This window comes from Schistocerca gregaria, chromosome 4 (assembly GCF_023897955.1).
Source record: "Schistocerca gregaria isolate iqSchGreg1 chromosome 4, iqSchGreg1.2, whole genome shotgun sequence".
Lineage (NCBI taxonomy): Eukaryota > Metazoa > Arthropoda > Insecta > Orthoptera > Acrididae > Schistocerca > Schistocerca gregaria.
Window position 1 is genome coordinate 88088152 of NC_064923.1, and position 22336 is coordinate 88110487.

At 40.8% G+C, this 22336-nt stretch overlaps 1 protein-coding gene across 1 annotated transcript in view; it reads left to right on the forward strand.

The window, feature by feature from the left end:
• Positions 1 to 22336, forward strand: part of LOC126267959 (uncharacterized) — a 46812-nt gene that overhangs the window by 415 nt on the left and 24061 nt on the right. The gene's annotated exons all lie outside the window — the stretch shown is intronic.

Here is a 22336-nt window from a genome sequence, read left to right on the forward strand (position 1 = left end):
GTGCCACCTTCTAGATATGTACAGGCGCGAAATTTAAAGCGAAATACGATACTCTGGCGTTTCCGACTTATTTATTAACTCACCCTGGTGTTGGGCAGATATATGGAAGCATCAAAACACATTTCCAGTTACAAAAAGGTGTATTCCACTGGCACTCAAAACAGCTTCCAGTGATCTCGGAATGGATATACAGGGTGGTCCATTGATAGTGACCGGGCCAAACATCTCACGAAATATGCATCAAACGAAAAAACTACAAAGAACGAAACTCGTCTAGCTTGAAGGGGGAAACCAAATGGCGCTATGGTTGGCCTGCTAAATGGCGCTGCCATAGGTCAAACGAATATCAACTGCATTTTGTAAAATAGCAAGCCCCCATTTTTATTACATATTCGTGTAGTACGTAAACAAATATGAATGTTTTAGTTGGACCACTTTTTTCGCTTTGTGATAAATGGCGCTGTAATAGTCACAAACATATGGCTCACAAAGAAAACCCAAAGAGATTCTGGTCATACATAAAGCACACCAATGGCAAGACGCAATCAATATCTTCACTGCGCGATAACAACGGTGAAGTCACTGATGAAGGTGCCACTAAAGCAGATTTATTAAACTCCTCCACCAAGGAAGACGAAGTAAATATTCTTGAATTCCAATCAAGAACAACTTGCCAAGATGAGAAAATAGAAGTAGATATCCTCGGAGTAAAGAAGCACCTTAAATCACTTTATTCACCAGATTGTATAGCAGTCAGGTTGCTCTCAGAGTATACTGATAAAATAGGTCCATATTTAGCAATTATATACAACCACTCGCACACAGAAAGATCCGTACCTAAAGACTGTCAAATTGCTCAAGTCACACCAATACCCAAAAAGGGAAATAGGAGTAATACGATGAATTACATGCATATATCACTAACGTCGATTTGTAGTAGCGTTTTGGAACATATACTGTATTCGAACATAATGAAGTACCTCGAAGGAAACGATTTATTGACACATAGCACGGTTTCAGAAAATATCGTTCTTGTGAAACACAACTAGCTCTTTATACTGATGAAGTGATAAATGCTATCGACAGGGGATGTCAAATTGATTCCATATTTTTAGATTTCCGGAACGCTTTCGACACCGTTCCTCACAAGGGCCTTCTAACCAAACTGCGTGCATACGGAGTATCGCTTCAGTTGTGCGACTGGATTCGTGATTTCCTGTCAGAAAGGTCACAGTTCGTAGTAATAGACGGAAAGTCATCGATAAAAATAGAAGTACTATCCGGCGTTCCCCAAGGAAGTGTTATAGGCCCTCTATTGTTCCTGATCTATATTAACGACATAGGAGACAATCTGAGTAGCCGTCTTAGATTGTTTGCAGATGATGCTGTTATTTACGGTCTTGTAAAGTCATCAGATGATCAAAACGACTTGAAAAATGATTTAGATAAGATATCTGTATGGTGTGAAAAGTGGCAGTTGACCCTGAATAAGGAAAAGTGTGAAGTTATTCACATGAGTACTAAAAGAAATCAGCTAAATTTCGATTACGCGATAAGTCACACAAATCTGAAGACTGTAAATTCAACTAAATACTTAGGGATTACAATTACAAATAACCTAAATTGGAACGATCACATAGATAATATATACACTGGCAGACCACTTAGAAGGTGCAACAGGTCTGCTAGAGAGACTGCTTACACCATGCTTGCCCGCCCTATTCTGGAGTACTGCTGTGCGGTGTGGGATCCGCTAACAGGTGGGACTGACGGATGACATCGAAAAAGTACAAAGAAGGGCAGCTCGTTTTGTATTATCGCGAAATAAGGGGAGATAGTGTCACAGACATGATACGTGAATTGGAGTGGCAATCATTAAAACAAAGGCGTTTTTGTTGCGATGAGATCTTCTCATGAAATTTCAATCACCAATTTTCTCTTCCGATGGCGAAAACATCATGTCGGCACCCACCTACATAGGAGAAATGATCATCAAGATTATATGAGAGAAATGGGGGCTCTCACAGAAAATTTTAAGTGCTCGTTTTTCCAGCGTGCCGTTCGTGAGAGGCAGCTTTAAGGTGGTTCATTGAACCCTCTGCCAGGCACTTTATTGTGAATAGCAGAGTATTCACGTAGATGTAGATGTAGATAGTCCAGGTTTACGGCTTCGGCATCACGTTTTCCTGTTCAAATGGTTCAAATGGCTCTGAGCATTAGGGAACTTAACTTCTGAGGTCATCAGTCCCCTAGAACTTAGAACTAATTAAACCTAACTAACCTAAGGACATCACACACATCCACGTCCGAGGCAGGATTCGAACCTGCGATGGTAGCGGTCGCTCGGTTCCTGACTGTAGTGAAGTGTTGATAATGGCGTCTTTGTCGTCTTAAAGGCATTCTTGACTAACATCAACTCACCACGCCCACTTTCAAAGGTAAGTAACTCTCTCCACCGTTACAGTGGGTATTTAAAGCAAACCAGGTCTCGCATCCTCATAGTGACTCTTCTAGCGCCGCTCTTAAGCGAGAGGTGCAAAATCTGAACAGACATAATCTTTCAGATGTAGAGACACGCCTACCAACTTTCGTTTATGTCGCACAAGTCCTTCCTGATGTTGCAATTCTTTTTTCGTAACTGTATCAACGGCGGTTTAAAGTAGCCCTGTATTAGTCGAGTAAGAACTCTTGAAGGGAGAAGGTGTCAATCCACACATTTCAACTCACCTCCCCAATGCAGGCGACAAGTAAGTATTTGTCACGGTGGAGTTAGTAAAAAATTAAAAAAGAAGAATGTGACCATACGTGTATGAATCCGGCACACATTTCTTCGTCTTCTTGCAGGTTAGCGGAAACCATCAGATCTACTATGCATTCCAGATCTTATAATTGTGTTACATGTCATCTGTAGTTTAAACAACGGCGAAAGGTAATATATTAGCATGGAAATTATATCGGATCGTGAAGTTTACCCAGTGCTAGTTTTCGTAAAGCCTCGATGTAGTATAACAAAGTCATAAGAACCCTAGATGAGTGCGTTTGCCTACATGAAACCTCAGTGCAGATTACCACTATGTTCAATGGAATTGATCAAACTCCCTCACTGATACTATGTGGACATACAGTTGCCTCAGGGGACTTCCCAGGCACAATTAAAATTTATTACATTCACTGGAACAGACATCCTCTTAATGTGTGCCAGTTACGAAATTCAGCATGCTCTAGATAGGAGACTAAACTTATAACAATACATCTACATATTCTGTGAGAAAATGGGAACAATTTGATCGCAAGAAATCATTGCCCAATTGTACGACGCGTGCTGTACATCGATACATGGGAATATGTATGAACCAACCATGCCTGATGTGACCACCGAACTACGATCATATTTTAAAATGGATAGTTCAAATGGTTCAAATGGCTCTGAGCACTAAGGGGCTTAACATCGGAGGTCATCAGTCCCCCAGAACTTAGAACTACTTAAACCTAACTAACCTAAGGACATCACACACATCCATGCTCGAGGCAGGATTCGAACCTGCGACCGTAGTGGTCACGCGGTTCCAGACTGAAGCTCCTAGAACCGCTCGGCCACACCGGCCGGCAAAATAGATAGTTACCCTCTCATTTGTAATAATTTATAGATGAATAAAAGTGTAAGAGCAATATGTCTTTTCTTTCTCTCTATAAAATCCCCTGCTTGTTAATGTAATCTTGTATTCATCACCTTAGCTGAATGGATAAAACATCCTTGTCACATGAACTTCACAGTAACCGACTGGTTTTTTCCAATGATGCTGAGGAGACGAAGAAGAAGAAGATCACACATTCCCAACTTCATCTGTTCTTTAATTATTGGTCCTTCAGGGTGTGGGTACACTAATTTGGTTCTATCACTGCTAACCCACCCTAGGGAGTCCACTTTGAGCATTTACATATATTTTTAAAACATTATTTCAGCCCAAGTACCAGGGATTAATGTACCAGATATTCAGCGGAAGTAGCGATGTTCCCTTACTTAAGAAAGTCAAATCAAACACCGTTTTTATATGTAAAGGTGTTGCAGTGGAGAACCAGGATGAAATCCTAAAATATTTCTGCTGTGGCCGCCATATTGAAGTCATTGTCTTATATTTGAGCATGGCCTACTCAGAGATCCCAAAGCAGCTGAATCAGGATAACACGAACTTTATTATCGCTTTCAAGTACGACAATCTAATTTTTAGTTACCATGCTCATGTATGAATCAGTATTCCATTCCCTGAATTCGTCACCATATGTGGCGAATGATGGAATAATTTGCAGGACGATTTTTTTTGGTTAACGATAAAACGAGGTGATTGAATGATAACCAGTACATATCTCTTCTGCTTTAAAGATAGTGTACCAACAAATCCTAAGGAATGTAATGCACGAGAAAAAAACATTAGACCCATTCTGAGGTTAATCAGTATAGGAAATGCAAAGATTAACGAGATTGAAAAAGTGTTAGACATATGAAAGGGAAAAACTATGCATTAACATATGTATATAAGTTGTGTACGACCTTGAGGTCAGGCCGAGCGGTTCTAGGCGCTTCAGTCCCGAACTATGCTGCTGCTACGGTCGCAGGTTCGAATCCTGCCTCGGGCATGGATGTCCTTCGGTTAGGTTTAAGTAAGTTCTAATTTTAGGGGACTGATGACCTCAGATGTTAAGTCCCATAGTGCTTAGAGACATTTGAACCTTGAAGTCAGTTTAATTCACAGCAGTACGTCAACAAGACGCAGTCACTGAGGCGCTAAATACTATTCGCCTTGAATTACGATGGCCGAAATTAGGACGGTTGGAGTGAGATAATAGTCATTCAGAGTCGTTTAGGCCACTAACGAAAAGTCTTAAAAGGCTCTCACACATGAAGGATGGAGGCAGAAAAGGGGGTGAAGAAGAGGAGGGAGAAGTGAGGTATACTATTATCGATTACATTAATATCAAAGTGCTACCAAATATATAGGACGTACGGAGTCACTTGGGATAAAACATATATGTTGGCAAAGCACCCATGAAGCTGTATCAGGTACTTAGTACCTTTTGGAGAGAAGGAACCTAAGTGAACACCTGATTTAGTAAATCTGATATTCTTAAAAACTTCGAACCCTAGCACATATCTTCCCGAAGAAATACTATCGCAGGCTGAAATATTACGTATGAATAATCCACATAGGCTTAAAAAAATTCCAGATCGGTAAATAAAAAAGCTGAACAGCAAGAAATACGTGGATATTATTGGACGTGCATTTGGAGCTGTACATGGTGAGGGCAGAAGTATCGACATCGAGCATGAAAGAATGAACAAGGGACCTGTGGAGTACATACACTACGGCGACCCTAACGAAATCATAGAACAGTTACAGCGGCTCACAGCATTGTCAGCTGTGGGGAATACAGTTCACATAAACGAAATTGTTGCAGTCATCTCCGAACTAAGAGAAAGACTTATTACTGAATAATTATGGAAACGGTTGGTCAAGAGCCCTACAAATCAGTGTGAAAGACATTTGAATGTAGACGTGTTACTAAACGTGGTTTGGGTGATTTATTGCAGGCAGACCTTGTGGATATGAGATAATATTCACGGACAAATAAATGTTTCACGTATATTTTAATGGTTATAGATACGTATTGAAAGTTCGCCTGGGCTCTGTCTCTGAATGTGAACACTGATAAGGAAGTTTCAGACATCTTCGAACAATTGCTCCAGACAGGGATGAATCGCTGCCCTGACAATCTTCAAACTGATCATGGAGGCGAATTCTACAACCGCTATTTCAGACTACTAATGGATCACCACAGAATACATCACTACTCGACATTCACTCACGTGAAAATGAGTATTGTGGAGCGTTTGAACAGGACGATGTAAAACTGTATGTGGGTTTAGTTTCATCTTTGAAGATATTATCAATGGCTCAGTATTCTCCCGCAAACCATTACACAGTATAACTGCTCTCAACATATCACCAATAAAATGCGCCCTATAGATGTCCGTTTTCTAAATACACTATACAATCACATTAAAATGCTGGACCCATGCAGACAGAAATTTAATGTAGGCGATTCCACACATGTTTCAAAACACAAGACGTTGTTTGAGAAATCATTCCTACTGAAATGGTAAATAGAGAAATTTACAGTTTCCAAGTGCGATGTACAAACCTAATGAATTACATTTTAAAAGATAGTAATGGTGGAGAAATTGCCAGTAGTTTCTACGCAGAGGAATTACAGAGAAGTTCGAACGACTTGTTTCACATAGAGCACATTATCAGACGTCGAGGTAGCATGGCATTAGTGAAATAGCTCGGTTTCCCTTCAAAGCATGCCAGTTGAATGGAGGCTGAAGACATGTTATATAATATTGCGTGCAAACCTTCAAAGCACACACTATCACAATGTGTATCTTTGGATGTGCGTCATGCACAGTAAAGGCAGTATTCCCGATAGTCACCCAATCGAATTGCATATGACAGGGTATCAATATTGTGGACCAGGAACAAAATTACGAAAGCGTCTGCTGCATGATGAAAAGTGGATTAATCTGCTATACCGGATCATGATTGAGCCAACTCTGCAAATAAAGAGTGAGCAGAACGTCACATCACAGATCGAATAGGCGATAGGCGATAAAGTAAACAATACGTGAAAGAATGGCCAGAGGCATAGATCAAGATATTGCAGCATTTGCAGTTGTATAAGACACTGCATGCTAAACTTAAATTTGGTGCTGGGATGAATTTCAAACAGTTATGAAAACTGCTAATCGGCCCCTTAAGATGTGAAAAAACCTGTGGCATGTTTAAAAAAATTGCACTCAGTCATTGCTGCCCGTGGCTAAAGTGTTCAGAAGCATGAATGAGTAAGAAGAAGAAGAAAAAGAAGGAGAAGACTGGTTAAAACGCCATGTATTCTGTCGTTACCTAAGACACTGGATGGAATTATCCCATTTTTAATCCTAGCCCTAGCCAACTTGTGAGCCGTTGGGTCTCTGGCCAGCGGCGAGCTGCCAAAGTGTGGACACTGGGTGCAGAATGGCAACTTCAGGAATTGCAAATATATGATAAGCTGATGGTATATATCTCTATTGTATTGGGAAAGGACTCTATTTAAAAGTGCTCAGGAGGGGAGAGAAACACACAGCCGAACTAACTGGAGACCACTTACAAATTCAGATCGGCTTAAATTCTTCAAAAAATCGTGCATCCGGCGATTTCGTGTTATGTTCATGAGAGATGCACTCCTGAAGATGATGTGGAAAAGTGAAGAAGGCGGCATATGAACCTCGGTGCGTGAATCTGAAACTCACTGAGCCGCATATGTTAAGAAAAACAAGAATATTGTGTACCGCTTTGACACGCACAGTGATTTATGCCTGTCAAAAGAGTTGCACCATTAGTTTACCAACAACAATCATATGCTCCACAATTTTTGACTTTAAGAAGACTTCGAGTCATATCTCTGTGAATATTTCTGTGTAACGTTTCTCCTGCCGAATGCATAAAAACAAAGTGCATGTACTCTCTGCGTCAGTTGATACACATATCTCATGTCATACACCTTTAACTTTGAAAGAACGATCCTTGTTATTAAGTGTGAATTACTTTCTGCTAGTTGACCTAAGCAAAAGAGAATGTAGTATTGCATTGATCGCACTTGAAACATACAACAGTATTTCGCATATCACTGAACAACAAGCTTCATTTAGCAGTAGGCGGAGTGATGGAAATACCTCCCAACTCATACGATATTGACAATCTTAATGTGTATGTAAAATGATTTGGAAAACGGTTTCAGTTACATGCAGACGTTAGCACGTTTTTAGCTCTTTTAAAACACAGACAAAAACGACACAGTAGACTTTGAACTTTATCCAGACAGGTTCAATAGGGCTACTGCGTGGTTTCTCAAGGAGCCAAGTTTTGAAGGTTTGCAGAAGAAATACAATAAATTTTATGAGTCAACATAACTTGTGAATATATTACCAGTAAACACAATCCGTGTCAAGTGCAATATTGTGAAGAATTCCTACTGGAATGGCCAGACAATAAATAGTATCTATGGGTTCTACAAAGGCTCAAGATGTGAGATTGTACGCATTCCTCATAAACCGATATATCTTCCAGTGACTGTCCAGACATTAGCCCATCTCGAGATTAATAATTCGAGATCAGAACGGAAATTTAGTTGATTTTCGTGGTCAGAGGTAGTTGCATGTCTCCACCTGAGGCAATATGCGTATCAGGTATAAATGTGACTCCCACAGTCGTCAGTACATCACTTCGAAACAGAAGGATAGTGCGATAACATTGGGTAATTTGAAGTTTCTCAAAGCGACAGGTTTGAAACTGCACAATGATGTCTCTCAGTATGACAGCCCCAATTCAGCATGATTAACGTATAATCCTTCAGAAATATCTTTGCTGTTTGCTTTAGCTTCATTTAACCCTGGATTGGCGGGCCGTTGTTCATAGTGCTAGCGGGCATGTGGTGCACTTTGTACACATGTAAGGGATAGATGTATTTATGTTACCAAGGTAAACATGTAAGAGCAAAATCACAGTTTAATCTCAGTTCGGTTAAACAACGATAAAATAAACTTATATGTGCTAAATCATTGTTTAATTAAACAATAATAAAATAAACCTTTCATTACGTCAGTCTGTTGCCGCGTACAGGGGTTACCTTACAGTATGACCTACTCGAAGCATTGAACAGAGCATTTGCATCAGATATCTGCCATTCGCTTATTTGATTACTAATTACACTATGTGATCAAAAGTATCCGGACAAGCCAAGAAACATACGTTTTTCATATTAGGTGCATTATGCTGCCACCTACTGCCAGGTACTCCATATCAGCGACCTCAGTAGTCATTAGATAGCGTGAAAGAGCAGAATGGGGCGCTCCACGGAACTCACGGACTTCGAACGTGGTCAGGTGATTGGGTGTCATTTGCGTCATACATCTGCACGCAAGATTTCCACACTTCTAAACATCTTTATGTCCACTGTTTCCGATGTGATAGTCAAGTGGAAACGTGAAGGGACACGTACAGCAGAAAAGCGTACACGCCGACCTCGTCTGTGACTGAAAGAGACCGCCGACAGTTGAAGAGGGTCCTAATGTGTAATAGGCAGACATCTATCCAGACCATCACACAGGAATTCCAAATTGTATCAGGATCCACTGAAAGTACTATGACAGTTAGGCGGGAGGTGAGAAAACTTGGATTTTATGGTCGAGCGGCTGCTCATTAGCCACACATCACGCCGGTAAATGCCCAACGACGCCTCGCTTGGCGTAAGGAGCGTAAACATTGGACGATTTGACAGTGGAAAAACGTTGTGTAGAGTGACGGATCACGGTACACAATGTGGCGATCCGATGACAGGGAATGAGTATGGCGAATGCCCGGGCGAACGTCATCTGCCAGCGTGTATAGTGGTAACAGAAAAATTCGGAGGCGGTGGTGTTGTGGTGTGGTTCTGTTTTTCATGGAGGGTGCTTGCAATCCTTGTTGTTTTGCGTGGCACTATCACAGCACAGCCCTACATTGATGTTTTAAGCACCTTCTTGCTTCCCACTGTTGAAGAGTAACTCGGGGATGGCGATTGCATCTTTCAACACGATCGAGCACCTGTTCGTAATGCACAGCCTGTGTCGGAGTGGTTACACGACACTAATATCCCATTAAATGACTGGCCTGCACAGAATCCTGACCTGAATTCTATAGAACAACTTTGGGATGTATTGGAACGCCGACTTCGTGTCAGGTCTCACCGACCGACATGCTAGCCAGGAATCTGGGTAATTTTCTTGCACGGATCGTAAACTATTTCTCGCCTAACTTGCGGTTTATTTTATATTACAGCTGCTCATTTGGACACATGATAACACAACTTATGTTGGATGAAGCAATAATGAAAGAATAGATATGGGTTCGCAATTGCAAAACAACATTGGCATGTTACAAAATAATGTCACTTGTGATTAGCATAGTTTATACTCAGGGTTAACAGTACGAATTTTGATTCATCACCAGGAAACTTGTACTTCCTTAAAACGAGGAACCAGTCCAAAGTTGCAAATTTGACTTTTTTCCTCACTCGATGACTAGTTTCGGACCGGGAGCCGTTTTCAAATCTTTGTAACAAAGTTAAAATGGTTTTCCCGAGGACGTGAAAACCATGTCAAAAATGTTGAAACGAACAGTAACAGCGCATACGGATAACTGAGACAGTGAGTTATCTGTATTCACTGTAACTGTTCGTTCAATATTTTTGACATGGTTTTCACATCTACGGAAAAACCATGTTTGTCTATATTACGATGATTTGAAAATGGGTCTCGCCCCGAAAGTAGTCATCGAGTGAATAAAAAAAGTAAAATTTCCAAGTTTGGACTGATTTTTCGTTGTACTGATTAAAAGAAACTGCTGCCTCCTATCTACTCCAGCATGAAGCAAATTCCTTTATCTACAAGGAAGGTTTTTAAAGAAGGATGGAGAGTCCACATCAACTTAACGACTCATGCATAATGCATTCGCCTTTCTGTTTTAAGAAATAAGATGCGAACTGAACGGAATCGGTATCAACCACAGTCACAACGTGGGTATCACATCAATACTTAAGACATAATGTTTCCGCATCTACTTTGACGACAACTGTCTGCAGAATGCAGGATGATTCGTAGATGGATCGATAAGTGAATACGATCACTTTAGTGTATGCACACCGCTGCCATTATCTTTCTGCTCATGGAAAATATATGAGTAAGCAGTTCTTACGACCACTCGACGTTAGTCTTGGGCAGTTAAAACGAGTATTCAACTAGAATCTCAGCAGTTCATTATACTGGCGTTTCGGAACAAACATAAAGGAAACTTGAAAAAATAATTACTTTTATTTAACAGCTGTCAATGAACAAATGCTAAGGTCTTTCTAAATGAATAATTCCACCCAAACGATTACTTACAGCTGGAGTAATACAGTTGACAGTCTATTATATGACATGTACTCAAAGTTTCGTCCCTCCTCTTACGAGTCGGATGATGAATCTGGATGCATACAGAACCCACAAAAGTTAAAGGAATTAGCGTCGATCAGAATGAGTTCATCAAAGGCAAACCTAGTGATATGCATATAGAATTTGAGTCATCAGTCAATTTCGCCAAAGAAACTTACCGCATTCACGATGTTGTTACCTGATAGGGAGGTAAATTATTGTCCGCTGACTAGAATAGCGCAGCAAGCGGTATAAATTAATGAGTGATACATCACACCAGCATCGTTTCACGATGCAGTCTCAGAGTGTGAATATTATTACTGACACCCAAGTACTCATGGATGAATTTGGAGAGTACGTGAATCAAGATCTAGCAATTTTAGCTTTTAGAAACTTTATGTGTGTAATGGAAACATTCTCCGCAACTGTTCAGACACCTAAACAATTCAGAAGCATTAAATGTGTGAAAAACTGGCCATATTTGTACATAGCCTTTATATAGCTTACAAGGGAACCTCCCCATCGCACCCCCATCAGATTTAGTTATAAGTTGGCACAGTGGATAGGCCTTGAAAACCTGAACACAGATCAATCGAAAAAACAGGAAGAAGTTGTGTGGAACTATGAAAAAAATTAGCAAAATATACAAATATACATGCGCAAGATTGGCAACATCAAGGATAATATGTAGTCAGGAGCGTCGGGGTCGTGTGGTTGGCGTGAGCAGCGGCGGAACGAGAGGTCCTTGGTTCAAGTCTTCCCTTGAGTGAAAAGTTTACACTCTTTATTTTTGAAAAGTTATGATCTGTCCGTTCGTTCATTGACGTCTCTGTTCACTGTAATAAGTTTAGTGTCTGTGTTTTGCGATCGCACCGCAAAACCGTGCGATTAGTAGACAAAAGGACGTGCCTCTCCAATGGTAACCGAAAACGTTTGATCGCAAGGTCATAGGTCATAGGTGTTTTCCTCCACCGGAAAACACGTCTGATATATTCTATACGACACTGGTGACGGCATGTGCGTCACATGACAGGAATATGTTGTCGACCCACCTAACTTGTACACTTGGCGAATGGGTAAAAGGATTCTTCTACCTTGGGCGATTTAGGTTTTCTTGTGGATGTGATAATCACTCACAAAAAAGTGACAAAAACATAAGAGTTTGTCACATAAACTGCAACAAATGAATACAACAGTTTGACAGTCGCACAGTTTTCCCTGTGTTCTGTCAAAACATATGTTTTTAACGCTTTCAAATTTTTCCGTGTGTAGACCGTCAAATCCTGCATATGTCCAAGCAAATCTGAACATGTCCTGGAATTTTTGAGAGCGAAGTTGATTATGTGTGAATGCCTGAACTTTGATAGTTGACCCACGATCACGTAAACAATACTGCTCTGTGTACCTGTACAGCTTCGCAAAATCTGAAGAAAAAGCTTTTCACTCGAGTGAAGACTTGAAGCAAGGACCTCTCGTTCCGCAGCTGCTCACGCTAACCACGGGACCCCGGCGCTCCTGAGGTCACACTCTCCATGATGTTGCCAATCTTTCGCATGGTCTACTCAGTTTGTATATTTTGCTTATTTTTTCATAGTTCCACACAACTTCTTCCTGTTTTCTCGATTGATCTGTGTTCAGTTTTGCAAGGCCTATCCACTGTGCCAACTTATAACTAACTCTGAGTGGGGTGCGAGGGGTAGGGTTCCCTTGATAGCATCAGTTAATAATGCAAGCACACTCATTTCCATTCTTAGTGAAACCATACACACTACTGACTGAGCTAAAAAGGCACTGCATTCTTACTTGATAATACAAAGTACAAAGAAATCTTTTACAGATTATTTATTTTCTCTTTTAATTTCGGTTAACATTGTGGGGAAGATAAACCTATGTAAGTGTGTACACAGTTCTGTGCCTGATCAGGTAGTGGTGATGCACCATACATGCTCTGCACAGCCTCATAACACATATAAAATTTTTTTGTGAATACAACCTCAGCAGTGTTCTTATTAATCCGCCTTGAAAGAGCATGCCAAACATTGACAAAAAATCTGTAAACATAATCCCACGAATCAACATTGTCATTAACAGCCCATTGAATTGCTGAACTGGTGCTCACAAAGTTTCTGTATGTCGCTTCCTGTAAATGGGTATACTCCAACTGTTCCTCGTGACTGAGAATTTTAATAGTTTTTGGATAGTCACTGATACACACTGGGTGACAATCCATCAACACAAAGGGTGCAGTTTGATTATTGAACCGAGAAGGCACATTTAAGAGATTCTCACGTAACTGCCACCACTCGTATGGTGAAAGCATAACATTCTTGTCAGTAAACTGTGGATTTTCAAACACTATTAGAGTACTGAACTCATGACCCGAGGGCATGCACACAGCTATGTGTTTGCTACTACTCACATTTACATAGTAAGTAACAGTGAATAGACACACTTCAATGCTGCCTTATATCACCGTAGTCACAAAGATAGTGGTGCAGATGTTGGTGATAGTGGTGGCTGATGATCATAGAAGAACAGGTGATATGTCGCTTGTGTACCACTACTGATACTGCTGCATTGGAGGGTCAAAGCAGCACAAAACAGGCACTGGGAAAATAAATATTCGGAACTGCAAGTGGCACACCACAAACATCACAGTGGTGGATTCTCCCGCCGGAGTAGGAAGCCATGTGTTAAAGGGCTATGCCCGATGTGCAGCCTGGTACGCAGAACCTCCTTCCATTGGGGAGGCTAAGTCCACCGTGCTTGTGTTGTCTATTTGAGCGACCGTAGTTTGTTTTCTGTCATCTTCAACCACTCAGTTTTCCATTGACTCGTGATGTATCTGTCAGAAAATAAGATGACTGTGTGCAATGGGATGGGACACTGACAGAGAACACAAGAAGTAGAAGCCACGACAGTTTAAAAAGCTGTGTCGTGACAGCGATGTATGCAGCTGGAAGTGCCCTGAAGCGTAGAGGACCCGTTACCCGGGGTTCTGCCGATACCCAAGAGATCAGGTGGAATTGTCCCCTTCCTCATTCCCGTCCTCGCGGGTTTGCCAGCGAAGGGTTCACTGGCTGATGGGTTGTTACCAGACCGACGAAGAACACACAGAACTCCCAGGAACAGCTAGAGGAAGCGACAAGGCATCTACATCTACATGGATACTCTGAAAATCACATTTAAGTACCTGGCAGAGGTTTCATCGAACCACCTTCACAATTCTCTGTTATTCCAACCTCGTATACCTCGCAGGAAGAATGAACACCTGTATTTTTCCATACGAGCTCTGATTTCCCTTATTTTATCTTTGTGATCGTTCCTCCCTATGAAGGTCGGTGTCAACAAAATATTTTAGTATTCCTAGGAGAAAGTTGGTGAATGGAATTTCGTGAGAAGATTCCGTCGCAACGAAAAACACCTTTCTTTTAATTATGTCCAGCCCAAATCCTGTATCATTTCTGTGACACTCTCTCCCATATTTCGCGATAATACAAAACGTGCTGCCTTTCTTTGAACTTTTTGGATGTACTCCGTCAGTTCTATCGGGTAAGGATCCCACACCGCGCAGCAGTATTCTAAAAGAGGACGGAGAATCATAGTGTAGGCAGTCTCCTTAGTAGGTCTGTTACATTTTCTAAGTGTCCTGTCAATAAAACGCAGTCTTTGGTTAGCCTTCCCCCCAACATTTTCTATGTGTTCCTTCCAATTTAAGTTGTTCGTTATTGTAATACCTAGGCATTTAGTTAAATTTACGGGTTTTAAATTAGACTGATTTATCGTGTAATCAAAGTTTAACGAGTTCCTTTTAGCACTCATGTGGATGACCTCGCACTTTTCATTATTTAGGGTCAACGGCCGTTTTTCGCACCATTCAGGTATTTTTTCTAAATCGTTTTGCAGTTTGTTTTGGTCTTCTGATGACTTTATTAACCGATAAACGACAGCGTCATCTGCAAACAACCGAGGATGGCTGCTCACATTGTCTTCAAAATAGTTTATATAGATAAGGAACAGCAAAGGGCCTTTAACACTACCTTGAGGAACGCCAGAAATCACTTCTGTTTTACTCGATGACTTTCCGTCAATTACTATGAACTGTGACCTCTCTGACAAGAAATCACAAATACAGTCACATAACTGAGACGAGATTCCATAAGCCACTTGTGTGTTACTGTGTCTAAAGCCTTCCGGAAATCCAGAAATACGGAATCGATCTGAAATCCCTTGTCAGTAGCACTCAACACTTCATGTGCATAAAGAGATAGTTGTGTTCCACAGGAACGATGTTTTCTAGACCCATGTTGACTGTGTGTCAATAGACCGTTCCATAACTACATGACGGACGCAGCAGCCATCGGAAAAGGACTGTACTTGAAACTGTACAACAAAGGACTTGGTCTCTTCATAAATAAAAGGAAGCTCATTAGCTATCCTACCGAATAGGCCGTTTACAAATACAGATCTTTTCAAGTTTGTCAGTAAAAAAATGCATCATTCCAAGATTACATGGAGTGTTTACGCGGGATACGTATCCGAAGATTATGTGGAAATCCGGAGAATGTGGGCACCAGGAATCCACTGGGTGTCCTGTGTTAAGAGCCCACTGGGTAGCGTAAGTACGTCAAGAAAATACAAACAACATCTGCTATTTCGACTCATTTTGAGACTTGCAGCAGCCAGGAGAGTTACGATACTTCGCCGACTGAAGGCGTGTGTTCCACAATTTTCATCGCTACCTACTTATGTGGGCGTCTGTGCATCATGTTCCTCCTAACGTTTACGAAGAAGCACGTATATGAGGAGGTGCATTAAGCATCCACCGATCAGTCGGGGTTCAGATGCAATGTCGTAGAGCTATGGGTGTAAATGTGGAAACCCAGTTTGTTTTTGCTGTATAAAAAAAATGTTTACTTCTCATTCAGCTTCAAAAATTAGCCAAAGCCAATTCATAATGTTTTAGCAGTAAATGTAATATTATTAAACACAAAAACTAAATATGTTAAAAATTAAAAAACATTTTCTGCTTGCACAACAACTCATTAATTTTTCAAGAAGTGCGGATAATGTGGAAACGCCTTAAAATTGTGGGTAACTGAGTACTTCATACGAAAACTATTGCAAATGTTAGAAACTATTTTATTTTATATTAAATTTAAATCACACAAAAATATTTTTAAACTCAACTATGATATAAAAATGCTGCATAAGCGAAGTTTACTTGCAAAAATCGCATATGTAAATATCTCCTTTGTTTCCAGCACACAAAGAGTGACTCCACTCCTCACACACTACACACTTAATCCACAATTCTCCCCGAACGTCTTAGGAAAATGCGGCTCCACAAAAAATACAAATGGCCTCTTCTTCAGTAGGTTGTTCTTCCCCAACTTGGTGATCCAGATCTGACTCGCCTGAAGAGACAGTTGGTGCATTAGGATCTTTATCTGAATCCTCAAATAACTTAAGCCGTTTTCTGCATGGTTTTCTAGGAGGAACTTCACGTTTTTTCTTGCTTTTGGCAGGTGCCTTAGGAAGCTTCTGTTTACCCTTCAGTAACGAGTCCCCAAGGCGTGTTTTATAAGGCAAAGATGTCAAAACAGCTGACGAACCTGGCTTACGAAATCTGTTGGAAACCGTCCTCTTTAGAGGAGGGATTTGCATGATATCTTGCGGAGACACACACGTGTTTGATGAGGTATTTGACAACCACGTTGACCTTCTGCTTTCTCTTTGGCCATCTTCACTTGGGCTGTCAGTTGTCACAGGTCTGAACGCGTTCTCAGTGGCTTCTTGTCTGAGGTCATTACTTCCACCTGTAGATGCTGGATTCGCATTAGTTCCTCTCAGACTTCTGGCCTCACCTAAAGCTGACATGGCAGCTATAAAGCCGATTTCTGCAAAAACAGTCCTGTCATATGGGAAAATTCCAGTCTCGAAAAATCCTTTTGCAGCAATAGAGCCAGTATGGCACTTTAGGTAGGCTTTCCCAAACAACTCAGATATGTCATATGGTCCTAAGGGCCGGCTGCTGTGCCGGAACCATTGGCGTACATACTCAGCGTAATACGTTTTTAGTGTGTCCATAAAGGTCTTATCAAGTGGCTGAGTTTTATGAGAGGTGTGAGGCGGGATGCTCACGATTGTAACATGGTTTTCCCTTGCACGATCTATAACTTGAAGGTTTCTGGCATGACTGTTATGTCCGTCACGAATTAACAATACAGGAGATTTTTTTTTTGAGGAAAGTGCCTTAGGAATGAAGTGGTCAAACCACTCGGAGAAGAGCTCAGTTTGAATCTAGCCTGAAGGCTGGTATCTACCAATTGTTCCAGGTTGTGCTCCTTTCAGTAGAGTATCAGTCCAGTTCTTCCTGGGGAAGATCATCATTGGTGGTATGAAAGTACCACCAGCACTCATACAGCATATGACAGTCACCAGGGATTCTCGCTCTGCCGATGTGAGGACACCTACTTTACGTTTACCTTTCAGTCCAATTAGATGTGGTATTCTGGCCTGGACGACAGAGAGCCCAGTCTCGTCCACATTGTACACACGATCAGCACTATAGGAGTGTTTGCTGTACTCAGCTTCCAAAATATCAAAAAACTTGTCTACAGCTTCTTTGTTGAATCCAAAAGAGAATGAGGTCCCCATAGGTTTTTGGATTGTGAGTTTATTTCTAAGAAAAAGGTCAAACCAAGCTCTACCTGCAGCATTTGAAGTAAAAGGATGATTGATATTATTTCTTTCTGCTGGCTGATACACCATTCTCTTGACATCTAATGTGGTAAGGCCATTTCAATGAGATACTGTACCAACTGTTTCTCAATAGCATCAGGTAGTACAGGCTTACGTCCAAGTCTCAAAGAAACACATTCTTGAGGTGACATATCACTCTCCACAAACCTTTGAAGTGTCGTCTGAGGTACACTGAAAGCTTACTACTGGTCTTCTGAATCCCATCTGTTTTTCCCTTAACGCTATGATAGCCTTAATCATGTTTTCAGTATCCCACTTTTTCACAATAGCTCTTGGTTTCCGATGAGTTAGCTTTTGTGGCACGTAGAAACAGACGAAAAACGTATTAGAAGTAACGTATTTGATGTTGGTATTGTGGAAACGTTTCCACAATGCCATTCTATGTATGCTTCCACATTACCTACACAATGGACATTTTAAATTTCGGTAGATTACATTCAGCAACTATCCATTTAAGGATGATAAAGGACTGCTAAAACCTTCTATGCACCTTCTTTTATAAACTATCAGACGTAAAGAAAGAAAACTGAAAAGTATGTAGATAAATATAGTACCACAACTTACCACGAAAAAGGTTTAGAAAATGCGCGAAACATAAATTGCATCACTGTCACGGCGTCTGTTGCTCAACTGATTGCTAATCCTCTGCAATAACAAACAGGAACTATTGCAACTATTTCTAGCCGCCCTGCTAGAGTGCAGCACTCTGCAGGCCTGATACTAGACGTTTCCACATCACCCACACGCTTCCACATTTACACCCCTACATCTATACTCTGACTTTTAAACAACGATCGTCAGCATAACGTGCGAATTACTTCCCACCGACTGATGTAAGCAATGGAGTATTGTGCTGACTGGACTGGAGACATGCAACAGCATTTCGAATATCACAGAGACTAACAATTAACTCCATCTGGAAATTAATAGTGGAAAAGAAATTGTGGAAATAGAACCTTACGATGCTGACGATTTACACGAAGTTTTAAAACGGTCTACCTGCAAACATCAATACATTTTAATCTGAAATAAAGACGAATGCAACGACTGACTTAACCAGTAAGGATCAATACGACGGCTACCGGGTTTCACAAAAGACAGGTTTTGATGGAGGATATACCCCCTCAGTAGAATCCGTGTCGAGTATAGCATTGCAACCAACTCTTATCTCAACAACAGACTGATTCATATAACTTTCGGATTCTTCCTAACAGTGGGACCAAAGTATAGGACCGTTGAGACCCATTCCAACGCTATTCACGTCCCAGTAACAGTTGAAGCTTTGGAATATCTGGAGCTGCGTATTGTTAACCAGGATAATCAAGTTGATTGTATAAATGAACAGGTGCTGCCCCTTACCCAGCGTATTCCTTAGTGGTATCTCAAGGTGTGGCGTCTAGCTGACGCTCACGGTTTCTATGATGATGAATTTAGACAGTTCAAATTGAAAGATGTTGCCTTCGTAGCGCACTCAGACGATATTCTGGTTTCGTTGAGTTTGGTTATACAATCCAATTACTCGTATGGGAGAATCCCCTTCCCATTCATAAGTTGAATCTTTTACTCGTCGGCAAATGCAGTTTGAGTAATGTGCATATCCTCCCGAGGTAGAGTTCCAACGAGTTTCTGGAGTGGTGCCCGCAGGAAACGTAGCATGTTAAGAAAGCGGAGTGTAATTCTCGGTGCCATTCGTTTTGAATATGAAATAAATTTCTCGACGCCCTCAGGTAGGACACTGACATGGTTGAAATGGCTCTGACCACTATGGGACTTAACATCTGAGGTCATCAGTCCCCTAGAACTTAAAACTACTTAAACCTAACTAACCCAAGGACATCACACACACCCATGCCTGAGGCAGGATTCGAACCTGCGACCGTAGCAGTCGCGCGGTTCAGGACTGAAGCGCCTAGAACCACTCGGCCACCACTGCCGGCAACTGACGTGATCTTTCTCCATACTGAAATCAGCCAAGTGCTCAATAAGAAAGTGAGCGTCACACCGCTTAAATTATGGAAGACTGGTATGTGTCCTGGCAACCGCCCTCCAAATTCACGTGTTGTGAGCTGCGCCACAGAATTCCCCTGTACGATGACAGTGGTCCCTACGAGGAGTTTCCGCCTCTCTGTCTTACGGTGAATGTGGCTGATTTGTTTTAGTTGTATTGTAATGTACAGCTATATTTACTGGTATTTTGTCGGTGTGGTAATGTAAAGATAAACTCACGATTAGAGACACAGTTAAGCTCCTATTTACGCTCATAAGTATTCTCGTAATTCTTGGAAAGCTACCAGAAATGCAAAAGTTAATCAGAAATGCAACATTAAACTGTGTACTGCAACGATCGTGGCGAGAGAACAGTCTGTTCTGTTAAATATTAGAAAACGATCCTGTTAGCAATAATGCAAGAAATCTGACACTGAGAAAAATAAATAACTACAAAAAATCCCCTGTCTGAAAAGTATGTCAGTGTTGAAATGTTAACCGTATCATACGTAAATTACAAATGGCCTGCCTGTTTGCCCAGTGAATAAATGCTGTGCTGCTGCTACCTCCAGACTACTGCAAATGCTGTTGCTAAGCTAGTTAAAAAATAAAAATTCAAAATACTAGCAACGCGATTTTCAAGGCGTTCTTTAAACTGAAGAGACAACCTCAAAACTTCTGTGCTAATAAATTTCATTGCTGCAGTGATTATTGAAATTAAAGTTCTGTTACTGAGAATCTCGAGAAAGCAAAGTTATAGACGTGAAACTTGAAATAAAGAGACGAATGCTAATTGATGGAAAAACAGTACAGTGAGAATTAGATTAGGAAATGAGACACTTAAAGTAGTAAAGAAGGTTTGCTATTTGGGGAGCAAAATAACTGATGATGGTCGAAGTAGAGAGGATATAAAATGCAGACTGGTAATGGCAAGGAAAGCGTTTCTGAAGAAGAGAAATTTGTTAACATCGAGTATAGATTTAAATGTCAGAAAGTCGTTTCTGAAAGTATTTGTATGGATTGTAGCCATGTATGGATGTGAAACGTGGACGATAAATAGTTTAGACAAGAAGAGAATTGAAGCTTTCAAAATGTGGTGCTACAGAAGAATGCACCAGTCCACATTCAACCAGAATTATATTTCTTATTTGCATATCCAATTTTACGGTCAATTCCTAATACGTTAGGAGGTGTTATTGCATTATTCTGGAAGATTAGATGGGTAGATCACATAATTAATGAGGAGGTATTGAAGAGAATTGGGGAGAAGAGGAGTTTGTGGCACAACTTGACAAGAAGGAATCGGTTGGTGGAACATGTTCTGAGGCATCAAGGGATCACAAATTTAGCACTGGAGGGGAGTGTGGAGGGTAAAAATCATAGAGGGAGACCAAGAGATGAATACACTAAGCAGATTCAGAAGGACGTAGGTTGCAGTAGGTACTGGGAGATGAAGAAGATTGCACAGGATAAAGTAGTATGGAGAGCTGCATCAAACCAGCCTCAGGACTGAAGACCACAACAACAAAAACTGTATTAACAAAACTTAACATCACTAAGACAAAATATTTTAACACTTGAAATATCAAAACTTCGCATTAATAGAGGAAAAACCTAACAAATTTTCTTTACTTTCTTACAAACATGTTCGCTATTCATCTTTGAAAAAGGGGCAGTAAGTCACGCATTGTTATGCTATCATAAAAACCTCCAATTTTAAATCCCTGACCAAATTAATTACTACCCTTGGATGTCTTGGCAATTGTACTATTACACTACCTTTTGAAGTCTTCTCAATGAATTTACAAAATATCTCTCCATAAATGAAAAATAATATAAGAAAATAAATGCCGGCACACCGCATGGCCAATCACATCTTACTCCATCACAAGATACAACTCAACCCCTCCTCTCTCTCTCCAAGACTGCACTCCACTCACCAGCAGAGGTTTTATTAACAATGTCTCGCAGCACAACCTCTTTGGCAGAGATTTTGCCCGCTATTACTCAGATGCTACCGAAGCTTTACTTTACCGTGTGGCATCCAAGATATTACCAAAATTATAATTTTCTGTAGAAAACAAAACCCTTACAACAGCAGCCCATAATTATGACAGTTAACTGCGTTATTATGCAAATCTTTATTCTCCTTCGATTTGGTCAAGGGGACGTTGTCGCTGTCAAGCTTGTCAACCACCCATTATAGTTTTTCGAGCTCAGTGAGCTGCCAAACAGCAGGATTAAATTCAAGGTAAGATTTGTGGTCGTTGACACTTGAATCATAGGCCAAGACAATTTTGTACGTTTCTGCACGTGGTACGTGTTTTTCTTTAAAGGTAGTGTGATGAGGTTGTACGATCACCTTCATAGCGGTCACAGGAGCAAGGAGTCGTTCAAAGTCGGCGTACACCACAAACTGGCATCGCTTCTGACGATGAACATTTTTAAACTTCATGAATTTGTTTTCCTCAGTAGGTATAACAACAGGTACCAGGTCCTTGGAAGCGCAATCTACAAGATGCTTTGGTCATAACTTGTCTA